Source organism: Mustela putorius, unplaced genomic scaffold (genome assembly GCF_011764305.1).
Source record: "Mustela putorius furo isolate JIRA1106 unplaced genomic scaffold, ASM1176430v1.1 tig00003863_pilon_pilon_pilon, whole genome shotgun sequence".
Taxonomy (NCBI): Eukaryota; Metazoa; Chordata; class Mammalia; order Carnivora; family Mustelidae; genus Mustela; species Mustela putorius.
This window is the reverse complement of record NW_025422015.1, coordinates 21,332,539-21,354,758: the sequence shown is the minus strand read 5'-3', so window position 1 is coordinate 21,354,758 and position 22,220 is coordinate 21,332,539. Positions and strand designations below refer to the sequence as shown.

General features: G+C 37.0%; 1 protein-coding gene and 1 non-coding gene across 2 annotated transcripts in view; both read right to left on the bottom strand.

The window, feature by feature from the left end:
• MOXD1 (monooxygenase DBH like 1) overlaps positions 1 to 22,220 on the bottom strand; it is a 90,590-nt gene that overhangs the window by 34,261 nt on the left and 34,109 nt on the right. The gene's annotated exons all lie outside the window — the stretch shown is intronic.
• LOC123387871 lies at positions 896 to 1,002 on the bottom strand. Its single transcript, XR_006602369.1, has one exon. It is a non-coding gene; the product is annotated as a U6 spliceosomal RNA (small nuclear RNA).

Genomic DNA, 22,220 nt, shown 5'->3' with positions numbered 1-22,220 from the left:
TTATTCAAAGTGCAGTTCACCCTGAAAGCTAATGATTACATTTATCAGAACAGTGGACTATATGGGTTTTTTTCTGTGTGTTTTTACATGTTTCTACTCCATAAGTTTATTCCTACAGTGTATGTTTGGAAATCAACTATAATGTCTCAAGGGCTCTTGATGCAATAATACCAAAGTATTTTCAATTCCCAATTTATTCAAAAGGAGAAATCTCAGTGAGAACTGTTTTTACAAATTGGATCTGGTTGCAACATTCCAGCTGGGCTGTCCAGACTTATTGTTAAGGCATGAACTATTAAGAGGAATGATAAGGCAAAAAAAAAAAAAAAAAATTCCCCAACTCATGTTGCCTCTGAGGTTGTGGTTGAGGACCCAACAGCTCCGCGAACATCTGCAGATGCTGGGGATGAAGCCCCAGGGCGAAGGGGGAGGGATCAACTGAAGGAAGCGAGAGCCAGGAAGTAACTAGACACAAGGCAGGCTGGGGAGCAACTTTCTACCAGGAGACTCTGTCTTCCTCCATTCAGCATTCTTACACAGAAATTCAATTTTAGTTTACTATAATGTTATTTGAAAGCATTAAAGCATGTTTTTGTTTTATTTTGTTTTTGTCTAGTCACAGCAACTATTAATTCTCAAGAAAATATACCGTACCAAAATTTGATATTGGCAGCTTTGCCAATTTGTATTAAAACGGAGTTTTATCGATTCTTGACATTGGTGGCAAAATGTATTCTTCCAGAAGAGGCATTCAGTATAGGACCGTGTGAGCTGTGACTGGCCAGGATGTTAATATTTCTGTATTTCTTTAAATGTCATGACAAAATACCAGAATGGGGCCATAGATTTACGAATTACATTCTTATTAATCCTCTATGCCCAAAGTAAATTGTTGAAAGATGTGGAATGCCTCACAGATTTGCATGTCATCCTTGCAAGGGGGCTATGCTTGTCTGCTCTGTATCGTTCCAATTTTAGTATATGTGCTACTGAAGCGAGCACTATTGAAACTGTTTTAACTGGTGAACATGCAAAGTGTCCTTGAGAAATTAAAAATATCATGATTTATAGTCATTGATTTCTGAATGTGAAGCAATCAGGTATTTTGCCAAACACCTCAAGCATATAAACACAAAGCAGAAAATTGCTTTTGAGGAAGTTTTGCAATGGCATTCTTTTGTCTACTGTTCTTTGAATTTTTAATAGATTATCCATGAACTCTAAAGTAGATTTTAGCCCTTTATTAACAAATATTAACATTCAGTTAACTGAGATATTCAATAAACTAGAGGTCACCTAGGTCCTCTAAGAAATGTTAAATTAATACCCAATTGGACAGCAAGGAGTAGTGGAAGACCTAGAGGTCAGGAGGCTGAGATCCCTTCTTGGCTGTGCAACCAAACAGCTGTGTGACATGACTGTGAGGAAGTCACAGCGCACGAGCTTTCTTTCGACCAGTCTCTAACACTCTAGTCTATGTATAGACAAATAGCGGCATTTCTGAAGCTAGAGACACCTGGTAGGTGCTCAGAGAATTATGTATTTTTATTGTATGTTGGATTCTGGGTTCTAGATACATTTTTAACATTGGGCCCAAAGAGATAACAAACAAATCTATAGAAGTAATCCATTCACAAATGCCAGTATTTTGAAATCTAATTTTAAGACTTTTATGTTACAAATATTCAGGCCAAAATAAAAATATTGCCCAGTCACATGTTTTATTGCAAAATATGTAATCATATGAAGTATATATTTATATATACCATATCAATTTATTTAGGATTTGATTTTCAGATTTGTATGTATAAGACAGTATTTTCTCTATAGAGGTCTTTTTCTGAAATGTGATCTCCCTCTTTGACATTTCTTATATATATTTACGCACGGTTTTGAATATAAGTTTTCCTTACCATTTTGCTCTGAAAATCTTTTCTCTCAGAGATGTCCTTCATTCATTCATTCATTCATTCACTCAACTAATTAACTAACTAATTAACAATGACTCTCAGATGCCAAGAAGTAAACAAAGATGCATCAAATATAAATCTGTCACACCGTTTATATTCTAGAAAGAGAACATCAGTTATATTCCACAGAAGTTAAGGGCAGAGAATTATAACTTTTGGTTGCCTTCCAGCATCAATTCCCCCAGAAGACTTTTCTGTCAGAGTCCTAAATTTTTTAGCCACACCTTTTGGCTAAGAATGACTCCCACTTCCCATGAGTGGCCTAAACCCATCTATGTGATCCCATCCTTGAAATGAACTTAAATTGGTCACATCACAGGGACTTCTACGTGGTGGGTGACTGAGGATCTCTCCTCCCAAAATATGAAAGAAAAAATTCTATTTCAAAAGTTGGGCTGCAATTTTTCTATCCTAAGGGAAAACATTTGCCACCAATGTCAAAATTTTCTATCATGTGGTCCTAAGGATGAGGACCACACAATGTTAAGGGCAAAGCTCAAAATGAAGCTGTAGCTCTTGAAACATCATAAATCTCTGGACTATGGGATTTGCTTGAAATAAACCCAAGCAACATTCAGTTGAAACAAAAATGAGTTCGATGCTGATAGTTATTACCAAGGAAAATTGTTTTCTTCATCCACCTTTTGTCTTTCCCCTCTTTACACTACCCAAATCTGGATGAAGTCAGAAGCTTTGTTAATTCAGACTTCTGAAAAACACAAAAAGAAGTTCCCAGAATAATTAGTAGTTGGGTTCTATACTGTGTTTGAAAAACCACATTTTTTTCATGAGAACACTGAATATTTAGAACAATGACAAAGCAGTATGACTCATCCTAATTTATCTTTCTCATCTTCAAAATGTTTTTCAAAGTACTGTCTAGGCACAGTGCCTACCCTGGTCCACACTTCATACATCCCACCTGAAATACACCAATAGCCACTTGCTTGTCCTCCTAGATGCTCAGGAGGTTGCTTTCTGGACGACGCTCCCTCTCTCAACTAATCTTCCCAAGTCACTTTTCATCTTGTTAATCTAACAGATAATGAATGGTCAATGGCTCTAGGCCACCCAGCCTGCAGCTGATGAAGTCCACACTCGTATTTCTGACATTCAGGATATTATGTGGCTTTTGCTGCATGCGGACTACACAGTCCCATAAGCATGCATGCCTAGCCACAGGAATTCCTTCCTAGTCCACACCATGTCCTTCTACCCTTCATGGTTTTGTTCAATGTTTATTCCATCCAGTATGTCCGCCAAGCCACTGTTGAAAGTCCAGATGTGGGGGCAACTGGGTGGCTCAGTTGGTTAATCGTCTGTTTTCAACTTAGGTCCTAATCCCAGGGTCCTGAGATGAAGCCCCACACTGGGCTCCCTGTTGAGCAGGGAGTCTGCTACTCCCTCCACCCCTCCCCCTTCTTGTGCTGGCGCTCTCTCTCTCTAACATACAAATAAATTTTAAAAAAAGAAAGAAAGAAACAAACAAACAAACAAACAAATGCCAGGTTTTGTTTCCCCTGGATGCCTTCTATGATTACTTTGGCACACATTTGCCTTGTTTTTCTAAGCTTCTTTCAGGAGGTAGGGCTATGCATTAGCATAATACAAAGACTTAGGGGCACCTGGGTAGCTCAGTTGGTTAAGCAACTGTCTCCGGCTCAGGTCATGATCCCGGAGTCCCAGGATCAAGTCCCACATCGGGCTCCCAGCTCCACAGGGAGTCTGCTTCCCCCTCTGACCTTCTCCCTTCTCATGCTCTCTCTCACTCTCTCTCTCTCTCTTAATTAAAATAAAATCTTTAAAAAAAAATAATAACACTAGTCATCAGGGAGATTCAAATTAAAACTACATTGAGATATCACCTTACACCAGTTAGAATGACCAAAATTAGCAAGACAGGAAACAACATGTGTTGGAGGGGATGTGGAGAAAGGGGAACCCTCTTACACTGTTGGTGGGAACTCAAGTTGGTGCAGCCTCTTTGGAGAACAGTGTGGAGATTCCTCAAGAAATTAAAAATAAAACTTCCCTATGACCCTGCCATTGCACTACTGGGTATTTACCCCAAAGATACAGATGTAGTGAAAAGAAGGGCCATCTGTACCCCAATGTTTTTAGCAGCAATGGCCACGGTCGCCAAACTGTGGAAAGAACCAAGATGCCCTTCAACGGACAAATGGATAAGGAAGATGTGGTCCATATACACTATGGAGTATTATGCCTCCATCAGAAAGGACGAATACCCAACTTCTGTAGCAACATGGACGGGACTGGAAGAGATTATGCTGAGTGAAATAAGTCAAGCAGGGAGAGCCAATTATCATACGGTCTCACTTATTTGTGGAGCATAACATATAGCATGGAGGACATGGGGAGATGGAGAGGAGAAGGGAGTTGGGAAAAATTGGAAGGGGAGGTGAACCATGAAAGACTATGGACTCTGAAAAACAATCTGAGGGTTTTGAAGGGGTGGGGGGGTGGGAGTTCGGGGTACCAGGTGGTGGGTATTAGAGAGGGCACGGATTGCATGGAGCACTGGGTGTGGTGCAAAAATAATGAATACTGTTATGCTGAAAATAAAAAATAAATTAAAATAATAATAATAATAATACAAAGAGTTAGTTTGGAATTCAACATCTGGTACGTACGAGCTGTGTGACCTGAGACAGCCTACTTACCTTCAGAAACTCAGTTTTTTTACTTAAAAAATGAAAATACAAATCAACTTTCTTTAGTTCAAAAGGAGAAAATGTGTCTGGGATATCATAATTTGTATCAAGCAGTTGAAAACAACACTCAGTTCTGTGCAACTTAGCACAGTTATCTTTTTTTAATTGGATGCAATACATACATGAGAGCTTTTCTCCTTCATTGGAGCAGTGAGTCACTGTTTTGCCACTTGCTGACAATTTATTATGTGGAGGAGACTTCTTCAAGGCCTTTATTATTTGTTGTAATTAAAATAAAACTCAAGACTAAATATTGCTGGCCATTTTTTAGTATGCTATTGCTTACATCTTTATGAGTAGGAGCTGTTTTTAATAGTAAATTGAATTGTTTTTCAGGTTAATCTGCATTTCAAACCCTGGCAATATGTTGGATTGAAAATTCACATAAAGTAGATGTGATTTTACTGTTTCATACTACAGAATATGGCTCAGAGAACTTTCCCCCACAGTTTTATTAGTCAACACATGCCTTTCAATGCAGCAATATGTATATCAAAGGTTTGAGAATTATATATGGAATTCTGCCAATCCGATGTAGAGCAGAGAGACACATGTGGATCAACACGTTTTATGGAGTATAAGAATGCAGGAAGTGGGGGCTTCTCATAGGAACATAATTTGGCATCCCAGCATAAGGGAGGCAGACTTATGCAATAAAATATATAGACACTACAACTTTATTTTGTGTGACCCAACTCTTATCCTGGAGAAGTGAATTAAAGGTTAACAGAGGGGGTGCCTGGTGGCTCAGTGGGTTAAGGTGCTGCCTTCAGGTCTTGGGATCAAGTCCTCTAAGGGCCCTGGGATGGAGTCCCGCATGGGGTTCTCTGCTCAACGGGGAGGCTGCTTCCCCCACCACCTCTGCCTGCTTCTTTGCCTACTTGTGATCTCTGTCTGTCAAATAAATAAATAAAAATCTTAAAAAAAAAAAAAGTTAATAGAGGAAAGAATTAGAAGTAGCACTCAGCTGAGCAAAGGTAAATAAACATTAAACTACCAAAACAATGATAAAAATCATTGCAACATTTATGTCAAGTAAAGGGCTATATACTTTACATAGTGAGAAGGCAGCCATGATTACTGAGTCAAGAGACAAGATGTCAGAGTAAAACCTACCTTGCTAGCACCTTGTTCTTAGACTTCTCAGCTTCCAGAACTATGAGACACAAACTTCGGCAGTTTAAGGTTTCTAGTCTATGGAACTTTGCTATGGCCACCCACGCAGATGAATACAGACAGTTTGTAAATGGCATAAAGTTGAAAATAATTTAATGTTGTTCTCTATTCAATTATATGAAATTTAGACGATGGACTACCACACAGTCATAAAAGAGTAAGACAGTTCTATACATACTGTAGTGGAACTTTTCCAGGACATACAATTAAATATAAAAAGCAAGTGTAAGTAGTAATGAAAATTCACAAGAACTCCTGGATTTACAGGACTCTTCTCATCTTTTCAGAAGGCCGTCTGGCATGGAGAAAGAATGTAAGCAGTGAAGGAGTTACTTAACCTTTCTTTGGTTTGATTTCTTTGTCCATTAAAAAAAAAAGGCTGATAGTAGTTACCCAGGAAAAGTGCTATGTTGAGTGAGAACTAATAGCTGCTGAGCACTGTCATGTCATTGCATTAAAATGACACTTAAATTAAATCATTTGTATGCAAAAAAAAAAAAAAAAAAAAGCAAGTGTCAAAATATATAAGGCAATCCCATTGAGGTCTAAAAATAAAAGCAGGAAAAACTACATACACATATAAAGAGAGAGGGATGAAAATATACACGGAAGACATAAAGGGATATGATTACATACATATAGAGAATTTCAGAAAGATACAAGAAAATATTGATTTGGTTTATAGGAAGACGACTGTGAATGGGAGAACTTAGAGCTTATTGATTTTCACTTCATGTCCTTCTGTATTTGCATATTTACAGTGAACAAATATTAATTTTATAACATGTTTTTTAAGTTCTGGTTTCATCATTTACTAGCTAAATGTCCCTGAGAGGTTTGTTAATATGTGAGGCTCTATTCTCTACCTCATAAGGTAATCATGACAATTACATGAGGCCTTGGAAAACCCTTCACAGTGCATGGTATAGACAAAGCATTCATCAAATGTTAGCTTTCATATTAGCTTTCATACTTCCCATGCATAATCTATCTATGATATTCCATACGTATTATATATATGCCATGCTTAATTCTATATTATACGATTATGCTTAATCGTATAAGTACAAAGTCTCTAAAAACCTTCAAAATTGTTTCTTTCCCCACACAATGTAAAAAAAAATCTATTTCCTCTCATAATGTTTTAAATTAAAATTTGTTATTTAGAGAACGACATGCTGATCTTCTGAAAACCCAGCTACATCTTCTGAGTTTTTAGGTTCTTAGAAAAACTAACGAAGTTTTCTACCCCACACCCATTGTCAAGACTTCACAGCCCAGTGGCAGATGTCAGTGTATGTGACTCACCCCTGAGCAGGCACAGCTCCTGCTGGGAAGGTCCCAGCAAAGACACTGAGACCTTCCTTGGTTCTGCAGCAAATGTTTTCTGTCTCGCTGGGTTGTTTTCCTTTTTGGTCTCCTTTGAAGTAACAGTTGCTAGTCTGCTTTTTGTTGTTGTTGTTGTTGTGCATTTTAAAATTTTATTTTACAGTTTAAAGGCCTAATAATTCCATCCATGAAAGGACAGAATTCAATTACTAACAGATGATCCTCATGATAAAATTCCACAACCTCAAAATTGAAGAAAAACAACTTCGTTTTTCATTATTCCAATACAGCTTACATATAAAAATAACCAATCTAATGGTGTATATTTTAAAACTAACTTTTAAAAACTTCTTTTCACATCCTGAAAGGTCTAGTACTTGTGTTTATATGTAATTTATCATGATAATTTTGGCAGTTTTAAATACAGTATATTATCTTAACATTTATCATAATTTAAGGATTATATTTCCTGAAGAAATTTAATAAATGAACCATCTTTTTTTTTCTCCTAAGAGTAGGGAAATAGTCATTGAAAGACATTTTTTATTCCTTCAGACACAGTTTAAAGATTAGATCTAACTGTAGGCAAAACAAATTAACAACATTGCCTCATGCAGAGTTCTGTGTTGGCTTTTATCCAGAGGTCTAGAATTCACTGCTCTTTAAATTTAAGTTAAAATCAAATGTAAAGTATATTCTGTTTTATCTTATAATGAAAGGAGAAACTGATGTTAAGTGCTTTTCCTCTAAGATACAAAACACCGTTGCTTTAGAACTAATAATAATTGCAGCTGTTCAAATCCTTATTTTCTTGGATTTTGACCCTCTCCATGAAGTGTTTACAAGTAACACAGCAGAACTGCTCAATTCAGCCCTTAAATTAGATACATAATCCACAGTGCCACACAGTCCAAGTTCATTTGTCTGGGGGGTAAGATAGATTTTCTGAGCATTGTTTACCACTCACCATCACGGACTTGAGTCTAGATTGAAATCAAGAATCCAACAAAAACTCACTATGCACCACTCTTAGGAACTGTGCCCAGGGCTGAAAATTCAAGGATGAGCATGGCACAGCAGGGAGGGGCTTCCATTCTCTTGTCAGGCAAAAAAAAACGAGTCCCATAGAGAACACGTGGGTTCTATGGCATCAGTACCAGCTACCACTTAAGGATTTTTTACCTGTACCAGGCCCATGACACATAATACATTTCATTTCACATTGTCTTCACGCAATCTGGAGACAGGTAGGTGTTACTGTTTTCATTTTACAGACGAGGAAGTTGAGGTAGAGTTAAGTAAACTGAATAGATTGGCCCAGCTGCTGAGTAGCAGGATTGAGCGGCACTCAGGGCTGACCATTCAGTCCCATTCTCTGGGTAACTGTGCTTGCCCCTTTCTGCTCTGAACAGGCTGTGGTGGGAGTGTGAGACAGGAGTTAGGATTAGAAAAGGAATTAAAATAAGCTCAAAATAATTTTGTACTTTCATGTTACAGTATGTTTCAAAGAGCCATTTGATTATTTGTTTGTTTAAAATTTATTTATTTTAGACAGAGCACGCTTGAGCAGAGAGGAGGGTCAGGGTGCAGAGGAAGAGGGATAATGACAGAATCCTGAAGCAGACTCCCCACTGAGCATGGAGCGCAAGGACAGGGGCTCAATCCCACAACCCTGAGATCACAACCTGAGCCGAAATCAAGGGTCAGGCACTTCACCGACTGAGCTATCCTGGCACCCAAAAAAGCCATTTGATCTTTTAAATCAAGTTTTGCCCTCTGGTTATGAAAAGAGATGATAAAAAAAAAAATGAAAAAGGCGGCTATCTATACTTGACCTCACACAATATGATTAACCATCACTACAACACAATTACAAAATAGAGTCTTTTGTACTTCAAGAAAGGTAAGCGAAGAAATGAATACAAGTGGATGGCTTTTGTAATTACGGTTCCTCTCTAGTTTTCTGTGTTTAAACATGAGGCCTCCATTAGAAGAAGTTCTAATTTTTAGGGCAATTCCACGATGAGAAGAGGGTCAATTCCACAAACTGATGTGTGCTCAGGCTAGGACTTGACTTCACCACTAGTCTTCTGTGGTTGAACCTCCTCTCTAGGTGGATAACCCCCCATGAAGACTTTGCTTGGCTTAGTAAACAGGTTCATACTGAAGTCAGCTTTTCAACACTCTTAAGTCTCCTGCTGCCTTCCAGCTATTTAAATAAATAAGTCTCCTCAAGATGTAGGTTTCTGGAAAGCAAAGCCACTATTTGAGGTTATTTGTTTGCTTGCTTACTTTAGAAAGTTTATATAGAGAGAAAATAATACACTCTTTGTATAAAAACCGCCCAGAATTAGTTAACATCTTGTCATTTCTACTTTACTAGTTATCTTTGCCCCCCCCTTGACCTAGCACATATCTCTGTTCCCATTAGATACTCATGGTGACCTGAATTGCCAAAGTGACCGTCAAGATGGCTACCAAGTACACACACATGTTGTTAGTCTTAACAGGTCTGATGTGCATTTTTTCTTAAAAATGCTAGTGAACCCCTTTAAATAAAACTTAAAATAACTTTTGCAATTAATACTTTTTATCAGAGTTTAAATATTCGCAGTTTTGTAGTTATAGAAATCACATTAAAATGGATCTATTTATGAAGATAACATAAAAAGCATGGGTGATTTATTCCACATCTTTCTCAGTAAGATAAAAGCCACACTCAATTTAAATGTCATAATTTACAACCAGCATAGATATTCAAAGAGAATTTTGCAAGTTTCAGAAATGTGGCCAACCTCTTCTCTTGGCAGTTAAAAGAAGAAACCCAAAAAGGATCTGATAAATTGAGTTAAAATAATAGTTCCAAAAGAGAACTCAGGATCTTCACTCCCCTCCATGAACCATCACTTCTTTCAGATTTGTTTAAAACTCCTAACCCCAAACATCAAGCAAGTTGGGAGGGACCATAGCAACCCTCGAGAGCATTCTTTCCTTATTTCCAAGGCCACATACCCAATTGAGGCTGCTTTTCCCTCTCACAGACTTTGTCCCAACATGTCCAGGTTACATTCCTGGCTCTAATCTTCTATATTCTAAAATCTCTATGACAAATCATGCCATTTGTCCAGTCGAAACCCAATAGTCCCCCCTTTTTGGCTTACAATTCATGCTCTCTGTGGTCTTATCAAGAGTTCCCCAAACATTACCAGGAATACCTGTTCTCTGTCTTTGGTCATGGCATTCCAGCCTTCTCATACTGAATCTGGCAAAACTGAAATGTATCCATTGGAACTTGAGCTTCTAGTAAAAGAACTAAATGTTCAGAACACCTCTCAGATGGAAGACATCTGGATTCCCAAAACTTAAAAAAAAAAAAAATGTGTCTTGAAATGTATTGATCAGCTTAGTAAGAAATTAAGAAAGATTTTCCAAAGGTAAAAGAAAAAGAATATAAAGTCAAAATCAGAGTGATAAAAGCAGAATCCAAGGATACTGTGGGACCATATGTCATACTATGATCCTAGAATCTCTAAGAATAATGGTCACAGGAGAGGATAATCAAATGATGTAGGACTGAACTTGACATAACTTGACATATACCTCTTCCCCCTGTATCCTTCACTTAAAAATAGAAACTAAACTCTCTAAGCTCATACTAACGCAGTAAAATGGTGGACTAGAAAAAAATCTAACTACTAACAAAGGCAGCCAATGAAAACACTTGACAGACTTGTCTGTCTCTGCTACAGTTCCTGATTATTATGGACCAAATGTTTTTTTGTATGCTACCCGCCACGCCCCCCTTCCTTCCCAACCCCAGCTTCAAATTTATATGTTGAAGCCTTAACTTGTAATGAGATGGTACTTGAAGATGGGATCTTTGGGAGGTAATTAGGTTTGGGTAAGGTCATGAGGGTAGGGACGTTATGATGGGATTAATGCCCCAATAAGACACACCAAAGAGCATGTTGCCCTCCATCTCCTCACCCCATGCTTACGCAAAGAAGAGGTCATATGGGCACACAGTGAAATGGCAGCTGTCTACATGCTGATGAAGCCATGAGAAGAGGCCTCAGAATGAAACATACATGCCAGTACCTTGATCTTGGCCTCCATGACTGTGAGAAATAAATTTCTGCTGTTTACCTATCTATGGCATTTTGTTATGGTATCCTGAGTTGACTAAGACATGGGTAGAAGAAAATAACAACAATATTCTTCCTTGGAGATGAATAAACAGAGGTTCACCCTCATGGGACAGCAGGATTCAAATTTATAGTTCTGTATGTTTAGGGAAATTCCAAACCAAGAAAATAAAGAATCCCTCATGGGTTGCCATCCCCTGGCACTGGCAAAAGCAAATACAAATATGATACTTCCTGGCAGGAGCATCCTTTCATCCTGTACCTTGTGATTTCCATGGATTACATTAACTTGGCAAACTTAACAAACACTTGGGGAAACAAAGTATCCACAGCATACTTAGATACCCAAGGACTGGAGTTATTAGAATTATTAAGCATAAAATAGAAAATAACTATATATATTTCATTTTTTAAATGTTATTTAGTAAATTTAAATGTTTTTAAAAATAAAAGATGGAAAGATGAGCAAGAAAAAGATTGAATCAGCATATTTAAAAAAGGACAAAATAGAATTTCTATACATAAACAAATAATTGAAATTTAAAACTCTATGGATGAGTTAAATAGCACATTAAAAAACAAAAAACAGGGGTGCCTGGGTGGCTAAGTAGGTTAAAGCCTCTGCCTTCAGCTTGGGTCATGATCCCAGGGTCCTGGGATCGATCTCTGCATCGGGCTCTCTGCTTAGCAGGGAGTCTGCCTCCTCATGTCTCGCTGCCCGCCTCTCTGCCTACTTGTGATCTCTGTCTGTCAAATAAATAAATAAAATCTTTAAAAACAAAACAAAACAAAACAATTTAAGGAACAAATACTGAATGTGAAAATATCATTTTGACCTCAAACTTCTCCAAGACAACATTTTTTTTTCACTTTTATTAAGGTATAATTTGACATACACTAAGGTGCATACATTTAAAGTATAAAATTTGTTAAATTTTGACATGTGGACATATTCATAAAACCAGCACCAAATTGAGATAATGCATATACACATCATCCCCAAAAGTTTCCACGCACTCCTTGGCAATCCCTCATTGTCTTCTCTCCTTTCTTCATTCTTATTTCAGGAAACTGTTCAATGGCTTCATATCACTATAGAAGACTTGTATTTTTTTTAGAATATTATAAAAAATAGAATCTTATTATATGTACTCATTTTTTTTCTGGCTTCTTTCACTCAGCGTAATTATTTTCAGATGAATCTATATTGGTTTTATGTAGCAGTGGTTCATTCTCTTTAATTGCAGAGTAGTAGACCATTGTATTTATGTATAAGGAAAGTTGCTATGAACACTCTTTTATGAATCTTTGTATGACCATATGCTTTCATTACTCTTAGCCTTTAGCTAATAGCAGAATAACCAGAATATATGATAATGTATGTTTAATGATTGGAGAAACTGCCAGATGATTTTTCAAAGTGGTTGCACCACTTTTTATTCCCATCTGCAGTATATTAGAGTTCTAGTTACTCCCCATCTTGCCAACTCTTTAATTTTTTTTTTTAAGATTTTATTTATTTATTTGTCAGAGAGAGAGTGAGTGAGAGCGAGCACAGGTAGACAGAGTGGAAGGAAGAGTCAGAGGGAGAAGCAGGCTCCCTGCGGAGCAAGGAGCCTGATGTGGGACTCGATCCCAGGACGCTGGGATCATGACCTGAGCCGAAGGCAGCTGCTTAACCAACTGAGCCACCCAGGCGCCCCCTCTTTAATTTTTATATAGCAATTCACGTAGGTGGCATCCCAGTATGGTTTTAATTTGAAATTTCTTACCAAGGAATGATGTTGAGCATTGTATCAAGGCAGTGTACATCAGGCAGAGGAGAGTGATCTCTGGAAATGAAATCCATCCTATAATTTCCTCAGACGACTGTCTGGAGAGTTTCAAGGCTATTGCATAGAAAATTGAAACTCAGGCAGAACTTGGCATTCTTCCAAGAGTTGAGGAGATCAAATTGGGAGTCCAAGGAGGCCAAGAAGGTTACAGTTCACAGAATATAAAATGGGAGAGGAGAGAGGTGCATAGAGAGATAACTCAGGACATCTACATTAGGTCTACCTCAAAGACATTACTGAGCACTGATTCTCTTACACAGGTAAAAATGACCCTAAAAAATCCTACCCAAGACCAGGTGAAAATAACTCTAAAGTATTAGATGAAACAATGACAGAAACATCACAATGCAGAGAATAGAGCTTTTCCCCAATAGAGAAAATCTTGAGAGGAAAATCTTGTCATTCACACAGTATTAAGTAAAGTACTCAGAAGGGTTTGCCTTGCAGTGGGTAAAATGAGTATCTAACGAAGCTGAAACACACGATCCAAAAGTCCTGATTTCAAGTAACTTAACTATATCCCAGAACAAAGCTCAAAAATATTTCTGGATACAGATATATCCATCATCCAGTAAGGTAAATCAAAATGTCTCACATCCAAGCAAACATTACTAGTCATATAAAGAGTCAGAAAAATAAAACCCCTATGACAAAATTCAAACAAACTAACCAAAACTCGTGCAAATGATAAAAATAGTAGACAGGGACATTAAGACATGTATTATAACTATTATTCATATGTTCCAGAAGATAGGTCAAAGAATATGTTAAGTATAGTAGACATGCTGGAGAAGATATTTTTAAACTATTCAAATCTAACTTTCAGAGATTAAAACTACAACGATTAAGGTGAGAAATACAGTGTATAGTATTAAGAGCAGAGTAGATAATAAAGAAAAGACAGCCAAATTTGAAGACAGAGTAATAAAACTATCCAAAATAAAAACAGACTAAGAAAATGAATTTTAAGTGAGATGTAGGACAACTAGAAGCAGCCTGATATACTAAACTCACGGTAAGAGGGGAGTGACAGAAAAGCCTATAACTAACAGTGCAACAAATGGTAAAAGACTCAGTACTTTCACCCTAAGGGAAGGAACAAGCAAGGAATCCACTCTCACCATTTCTATTCATCATTACAGTGGATGTTTATACAGTCCAATGCAGATAAAATTGTTATTTATCTATTTATTATTTTTAAAGATTTTACTTATTTGAGAGTGTGAAAGAGAGAGGGAGCTGAGGGAGGAGAGCAGGGGCAGACAGAGAAACAGACTCCCCCACCTGAGAGGGGAGCCTAATGCGAGGCTCAATCCCAGGACTCCAGGATCATGACCTAAGCAGAAGGCAGACACTTTACTGACTGAGCCACCCATGCATCCCCAGATGAATTTTTAAAAGAGAGAAGAAAAGGCATCAAATCAGGAAGAAGTGAAACTCTCTTTATTCTGAACCGGCATGATGATCCATGCAGAAAATCCAACTGTATTCTATAATTCCGCTAGAACTAATAGGTGAGTTTAGCATTTTTAAGGGACACAAGATTCATATATAAAAATCATTTGTGGGGCGCCTGGGTGGCTCAGTGGGTTGAAGCCTCTGCCTTCAGCTCAAGTCATGGTCTCAGGGTCCTGGGATTGAGCCCGGCATGGGTCTCTCTGCTCAGCAGGGAGCCTGCTTCCCCCTCTCTCTCTGCCTGCCTCTCTGACTACTTGTGATCTCTCTCTGTCAGATAAATGAATAAAATCTTTTAAAAAAATCATTTGTACACATTGGTAAAAATCCTAAAATGAAATTTGGATGTAAATGTCATTCTGAAATAGCATCAAAAATATTAGATACTTAGGAATAAATTTGACAAAATTGTATAAGACCTTTGCACTAAAAACTAAAAACACTGCTTAGGGAAATCAAATAAAATATGCATGACCTAGAATTAGGAAAAATTTTTTAGTTACAACACTAAAAGCATAATCATTAAAAAAAAAAATAGACTGGGCTTTACCAAAATTAAGAAATTCTTTTCTTCAGAAATACTGTTACGTGAGAAAAAGTGAGAAAAGACAAACCACAGATTAAGACAAAATATTTGCAAATCAAATATGTGGTAAACAAATTGTATCCAGGATATTAAAGCATACTCAAGTTTCAATAATAAGAAAACTTTAAAAATGGACAAAGATTTGAAGAGGCAGTTCACCAAAGGTGAACTATATAGGAATGAGAAATTAGCACATGAAAAAGATGTTCAGTACCCTTGGTTATTAGGGAAATGCAGATTTAAACCACAACGAGATACAACTATTAAAAAGGCTAAGATTTAAAAGTGATGATTCCAAGTGATGGTGAGGAAGTGCTGTACCTGAAACAGTTAGACCTTGTTGCTGCGAATATAAAATATCACTGTATTTTACAATTTACAAATTACAACTGTAAATTTATATATGACATATATAAATATATATATAATATAAAATAAAATAGTGTAACACATAGAGAAACAATCTGATGACTCTTAAAAATACCAAACATATTGCATACCATATGACCCAGACCTTCTACTCTTAGATATATGTCCAAAGAAACGATAACATAGAAGCTTTATTTGTCATTGTCCCCAAATGAAAACAACACAAATACCCATCAAGTGAATATGGATACACCAATTGTGCAATATCCATACAAAGGAACGTTATCCAGCAATAAAAAGAAGAAACTATTACAAAAAAACCGCCTTGCAGCTAGGTTAAAACTGTTTCTTAGGGAAGAGTAACGGTGTGCCAGTTCCACTGCCAGGACTCAAATGGCCTTAGAGTTTCTATTTTCTCACTTAGAATCTTGCCCCCACCATCAGAACAAGCTCAATCTAGACTTCTGGAGACTATGACACTTACTATTAATAAGACCCCACTTCCCATCTGAGGCGTCCTAGACCAGCCTGCAAAGAGTTGACTCCCCACCCTAGGAGAAAGACTGCCCACACAAGACAAGCTGCTTACAGACTTAGGAGTAAGCAAAGCAATAAACAGAAGAACACCTTGGTTCATCTATAAACTACAATAAATGTGTATTTACTTAAAGTCCTTGAATTTTGGGATGGTTTAGTGCACAGAATTAGCTGATACAAAATGAATAAAAAATTCTGGGATATTCAGATAATGAAACTCTACCAAAAAAATGAACACGAAACCATTATTTTCTACCCAAAAAAGCATGGATGACTCACATATCACATTGAGCAAAAGAAGGTAGGCACAAAAAAGTCTATAGCTCATAAAGTTCAAAACAGGAGAAAATGATCAGTCAGAAGAGTGGTTATGTCCCGAGAGAGGTAGTACCTGGAAGAGTTCTTGGGGCCACTTTTGGTGGAACACTGGGGTTCCATTTCTTGATCTGAATTCTGATACCATGAGTTAGTACACCTTATGAAAATCCAGTGAGTTGTATACCAGCGTTTGTGAATTTTTAATGTATGTAATTCAATAAAAGGGTTTTTTTTAATGAATTAACTGACCAACCAATTCACTGAAGGGGAAATATAAATAAAAAGAGCATGAGTCTCACTGGTAGTCTGAGAAAACAAGTTGAAACAATCATAAATATCAGTTTTCACCTACCAGGAGCCAATAAATTTTTCTAAAAGACTGCAGTACTCAGTCTTGAGACATAATGAGGAAATATGCACACATTGCCAGTGTGTGAATTTTAGAAAGCAATCTGACAAATATGTTAAAATTGGGAATGCCTATAAGCTTAACTCAATGTATTTAGGAACCTCTCCTACAGAAATGAAACCACTAAGGACATACATAAAAGAATATTTATTAAAACTTTGTTTACAGCAGCAAAAAAAAATTAAGTTCACCTTAAATGTGAATCCAACTGTAAATGGCCGCAAAAACTGTGGTTTATGTGTATTAGGGGATTTCATTATGCAAATATTAAAATAAATGCTTTATTATATTTGACTTGCAATGACATGGGTAATAACTTGAAAGAGCAAATTTCAAAGCACTATGTACAGTAATCCTCCTTTCTTTAAAAAAGGAAGGGTGATTAACTCAATAAGATCCTGTGTAATTTTGTGTTTTCTTGAACATAAAGTTAAAGAAGGACACAAATAAATGGTTACCTCCAAACTGGAATTTGGATAAAGGAGGACATCACCATTATTATACACTTCATTTTTTTTCTTGTCATAACAATATACGTTACATTAAAAATGAAACAAATACACATTAGATAATACTTTTTGATTAATTCCCAGCATTTAAATTTAAAAAAAGGAACATCAAGTCACTTAATTAAATGCAGTTTTCAAATCTTATGTAACAGTGCAAGTAGACACAGACTTCATACAAAATTGATTTAAAAAGGAGAAAAAAACCTAAGGGTTCTCTGTTTTTTTAAAAAAAAAAATTATTTATTTTTTTGTCAGAGAGAGAGAGAGCACAAGCAGGGAGAGAAGCAGGCAGAGGGAGAAGCATGTTCCCCCACTGAGCAGGGAGTCCTATGTGGGACTTGATCCCAGGACCCAGGCAGATGCTTAACCGACTGAGCCACCCAGGTGCCCCCAAGCGTTATCTTAAAAACAATGTACAGTACAAACTTCCTAAACCTTCAAAAAATGAAGGATAAAAATTTAACTTTTGTGATCTCTTTTCAGGATCATTAAAAGAGCATTTCATATCACACATGAATTTTATAAGATTATTAATTCAAACTGAAAAACAAATAGATCATTGCCTAAAATATCTTCTGGCAACTTGGAATAAATATACCTTGAAATACTGTGACTGAACCAACAATCTGTTGGAAAAAAATTTTTTTTGCTATATGAGTGGAAAATATTACTCAGTACTGATATTTCCTGTTTATCATTAAAAAAAAAAAAAAGAACTTAGTTCTCTAACCTTGCAAATTTAATTCAGTTGTAAATCTTACAACTTCTTGCAATAAGAGTTTGCCTTACATAAGAAATAAAATGTATCTGGCAGGCTCATTCTTAAAAGAATTAAAATTTATCTTTAAAGTGAATAGAGAAATGAAAAGCAAATATAGTAGAAATAGAGAAAGCCAAGTTATAAAAAACTAACATACCATATGAAATCCAGTTGGATATAAACAAATGTATTTCAAGGCTTTCCCTTTTTAATGCCTCAAAAAAGTCAATGAAATCAAAATGAGTTTCACAACTGCTCTAAATTACTGGATAATTACATCTAAGTAATTTAAAGCTTTTCCAAAGCTCTGAAAATTATTTCATTATAGATTATTAAAAGATGACTATAGAAAAGGATACAAATCTTCAGTATATTTTTTTACTTTAAAATTGTTTTATATTTCATATGTTGAAAAAGAAATGTAGCAATTTGGAATTTATGACCTAAATTTGAATTCGAGTTTCAATTAATTAGCTGGATGAGAAAAGCAGACTTTTCTTGCTTGACTTCATTTTCTCCAACAACTACATAAAATGTTGCCCAAGCAAACAGAATATGTAGTGTCCAAGTAAACAAAAAGTGACAGTAGAAGGACATTTCACACCCACCATGCTTCAGGTACTTTATAAAAATCTTCCGATAATTTTCCAAGCAATCTTGTGAATAGGTGTGAACATTTCGCCGGTGAAGAAATTGAGATTCAGTGTTCTATTTAAATTACTCAAGATCATATATGTGGTAAATGAGCAGGATTTGAAACCAGCTCTAAGTGACCAGGAAGATAGGGACCTCCAAATTTAGACTCATATAAATTAAATCCATTGTGCAAGCTCCCATCACTAGACTAAGTGAATGATATCTTTTTTTAAAAAGATTTTTTTATTTATTTGACAGAGGGAGTGATAGAGCACAAGAAGTGTGGTGGCAGAGGACAGAGGGAGAAGCAGATTCCCCACTGAGCAGGGAGCCCAAAGTGGGCTTCGATCCCGATCATGACCTGAGCCAAAAGCAGGCGCTTAACTAACTGAGCCACCCGGATGTGCCCTTAAGTGATGTCTTATAATAACTCTGTGACATTAGGCAGGACATCTATTTCTTCTGAGCCTCAATTTCATAATGAGCAAAATGGCATAAGAAAGAAGTAAAGCACAGTGTCTGTTACCAATGGGTAAACAACAAATAATTTCTCTTCTGAAATTTCTATTTATTTATTTTAGAGAGACAGCATGTGCATGAGCAGGATGGGCAGACAGAGAGAGAGAATCTTAAGCAGCCTCCCTGCTGATCGTGGAGCCTGATGTGGGGCTCCATCTCACGACCCTGAGCTGAAATGACAGGTCGGCCGCTTAACTGAGCCCCTAAAATTCAATATTTTTAAAGCACTTTCAGAGTAATTTTGCGAAGATAGGAATTGTTATTTCCATTCTAAATATGGGAATATGGTGTTACCAAGATCACAAAAGGTAAGAGAAAAGCCCCCGGGCATATTCAAATAATAGACCATGCTACTGATAGTGATGAAACACCAGTATTCAGTTTCCATCCTAAAGGAGTGCATTTGCCTTTAAGTCACCAAGTTAGCTACTATGGCAAAAATATCCCAATTTCATTTATAAAGATGATTTTAGAAAGTGGAAAGTTTTAATACAATAATGATGACCTAAACTTGAATCCTGGTTTCAGTTAACTAACCAGATGAGAAAAGCAACTTTTTTCACTAGACTTCATTTTTTGCAAAATAAATGTTTTCAAACGGTAAGGGATACAATTTAATGGCTGCGATCTGTTTTCAGGGCATATCATATCACATATGAATTTCATGTGACTATTAACTCAAGCTGAAGAAGAAATAAATTACTCTGGAAAATGTCTTTCAGGGAGCTTTTAAGCAAAATTTTTTTTCAAATCTTGGGCTATCTGTAAATTATCTCTGGAGACCTTTATTAGGCTCATGGTCCAACATAATGAAAAACTGAATGATACAAACTTCTATGTAGAAATTCACATACATTGCATACATTTCAACTATCAGAACATGTAATTGACATTGACAAGGGAACAGACTTCCAGCAAACGCAAGGGTCAAATCACTCTCCAGGGACTACAGCTCTAAGGAAGAGTCCCTCATTTCCACAAGAATTGAAAAACCATCACTCTCTTCTGAGGGAACTGTCTGCAGCTTTTCTTTAAAGAACTAAATGGTTTTATGCCTATCATGCAATTAAGAGGTAGCTTCAGCTTCTATTTTGGAAACTATGACACAACTCGCCAGAGTTCTAACTTTAAGCAAAACGGATAAGTTCATGTCTGGGGATAAAGCTAACAATGGTATCATTCAAGATAAAAATCAGTGACCCCATTTAGGTACTAAAGGCCACAGTCTGCAGCCCCTTTCAGCATTTCACACTAAGGGCTTTGGTATGATTAAGGCATTCTCTGGTCAGAAAATGCAGTTACCCTGACAACAAGTAACGGCCAACTTTCTGCATTCTAATCTGACATAACTATACGATGGATTTAAACTTTAGCCAGCAGCTGTGAACTGGCTCTAACATGAGCAGATGTCGGCTGGAGCATCAAGTAGTCCTTGCCACATGTGGGACCAGATGGAGCTTCCACACAGACAATTGTGTAATACTTAGGAACTAAAACTAGGGAGCATGAGTCTTACTTTTTTAGTCAATGAGTGCTGCTCTCGGCAAACCTAGAATTCATGTTTTGAGGCTAATCTAGAAAAAGTGCTCATACATGTTTATTTTAAAAATATACCATCTTCCAGGGGGAGCAGGGTGGGGAGGGACGTATACATACAGGACACTTAAGAATAAGAGGCAAGTTACTTAACGTCTCTGGGCTCTGGTTTCCTCCTCAGTAAAATGAAGACAATAATACTACCTACTTCCTGGGTTTTCTTCTGATAATGGATGGTCCATGAAGTGGACAGTGCTCTCAGTAAGTGTCGTCTCATCACCTGATTTTATTTTGGTGCTTGAGCACGTGAACCGAGAGCTTGTGTCCCAGCCATCTTCACCGCATGTCCCGACCCCCCTAAGATCTATTCGGTTGTACTTTCCCCAATTATTCTCTCCATACAGCAGGAGGTGGTGTCCAGACCAGCACTCCTTACTTTCGCCTCTACTATGTACTTTGACAGCAATGTTCGCTTGCCAGGTTTAGGGTTTCCCTGTTATTCAGGTGTGCCTCTCTCCCCCCATCTGGACTGGGGTGAAAGACTATGTCTTATATTGCCTTGTATCTGCTAGAAGTCACGGTACTGAGAGCTGTCCAAAGCAGGCACTCATTAGACACTCATGATTCTTCTTCGCCATTGGGAGGGTAGTGCAAAGGGATATTTCCCTCTGATTAAGACTTATAGTGTATCATGTACACTGATTTCTGGAACATACCACCAAGGGCCTCTCCTATCTCGCAAGACTTGCTCAGGCCAAACTAAAAGCTGAAAGGCTATGGAGTAGTAGTTACATGATCACTAATTGTTATTTACTTCATCATGCCTTTACTTAATATTTAAAGTTCCACATACAACTCAGTGAGATTTCAGGGAGGAAAAAGATCTCTCTTGATCGGTAATGGAATGCATTTAGAGTCAGCAAGGTCACCTTCAATACACAGTTCCTAAAGTGGGGCCATTACCTTATAAACATCAGTGTATAGAGTTAACTTCGATGTGTATATATTTCACTAGGTCATAAATCTTTTCCCTTCGTAGAAGAAAGCATCCCTTATATCTGAATTAGTTCATGTTGAAATTTTATAATGGAAGTCAGCTGTGGTTCCAGGAAACAGCTGGTGTTTTTTCGTCTCTGCATCCACAGAGAAATATGCAATGCATCAAGGAATTACCTATCTCAAAACCATAAACTGCTTAAATCTTTTTCATGTGCAGACAACTAGCAGTGTATTTCGAGAGGGGATATGTGCTGTGTGTGCTCAGTTTTTAGGACATTTGTTGAATAAAACAGTGTATTCCCATAAAAATGTGTATTGATGCTACTTAACATGAAGGACATTTACAAGGTGTTATAAAATAGAACATAAAGACAGCAATAACCACCCACCAACATAAGGG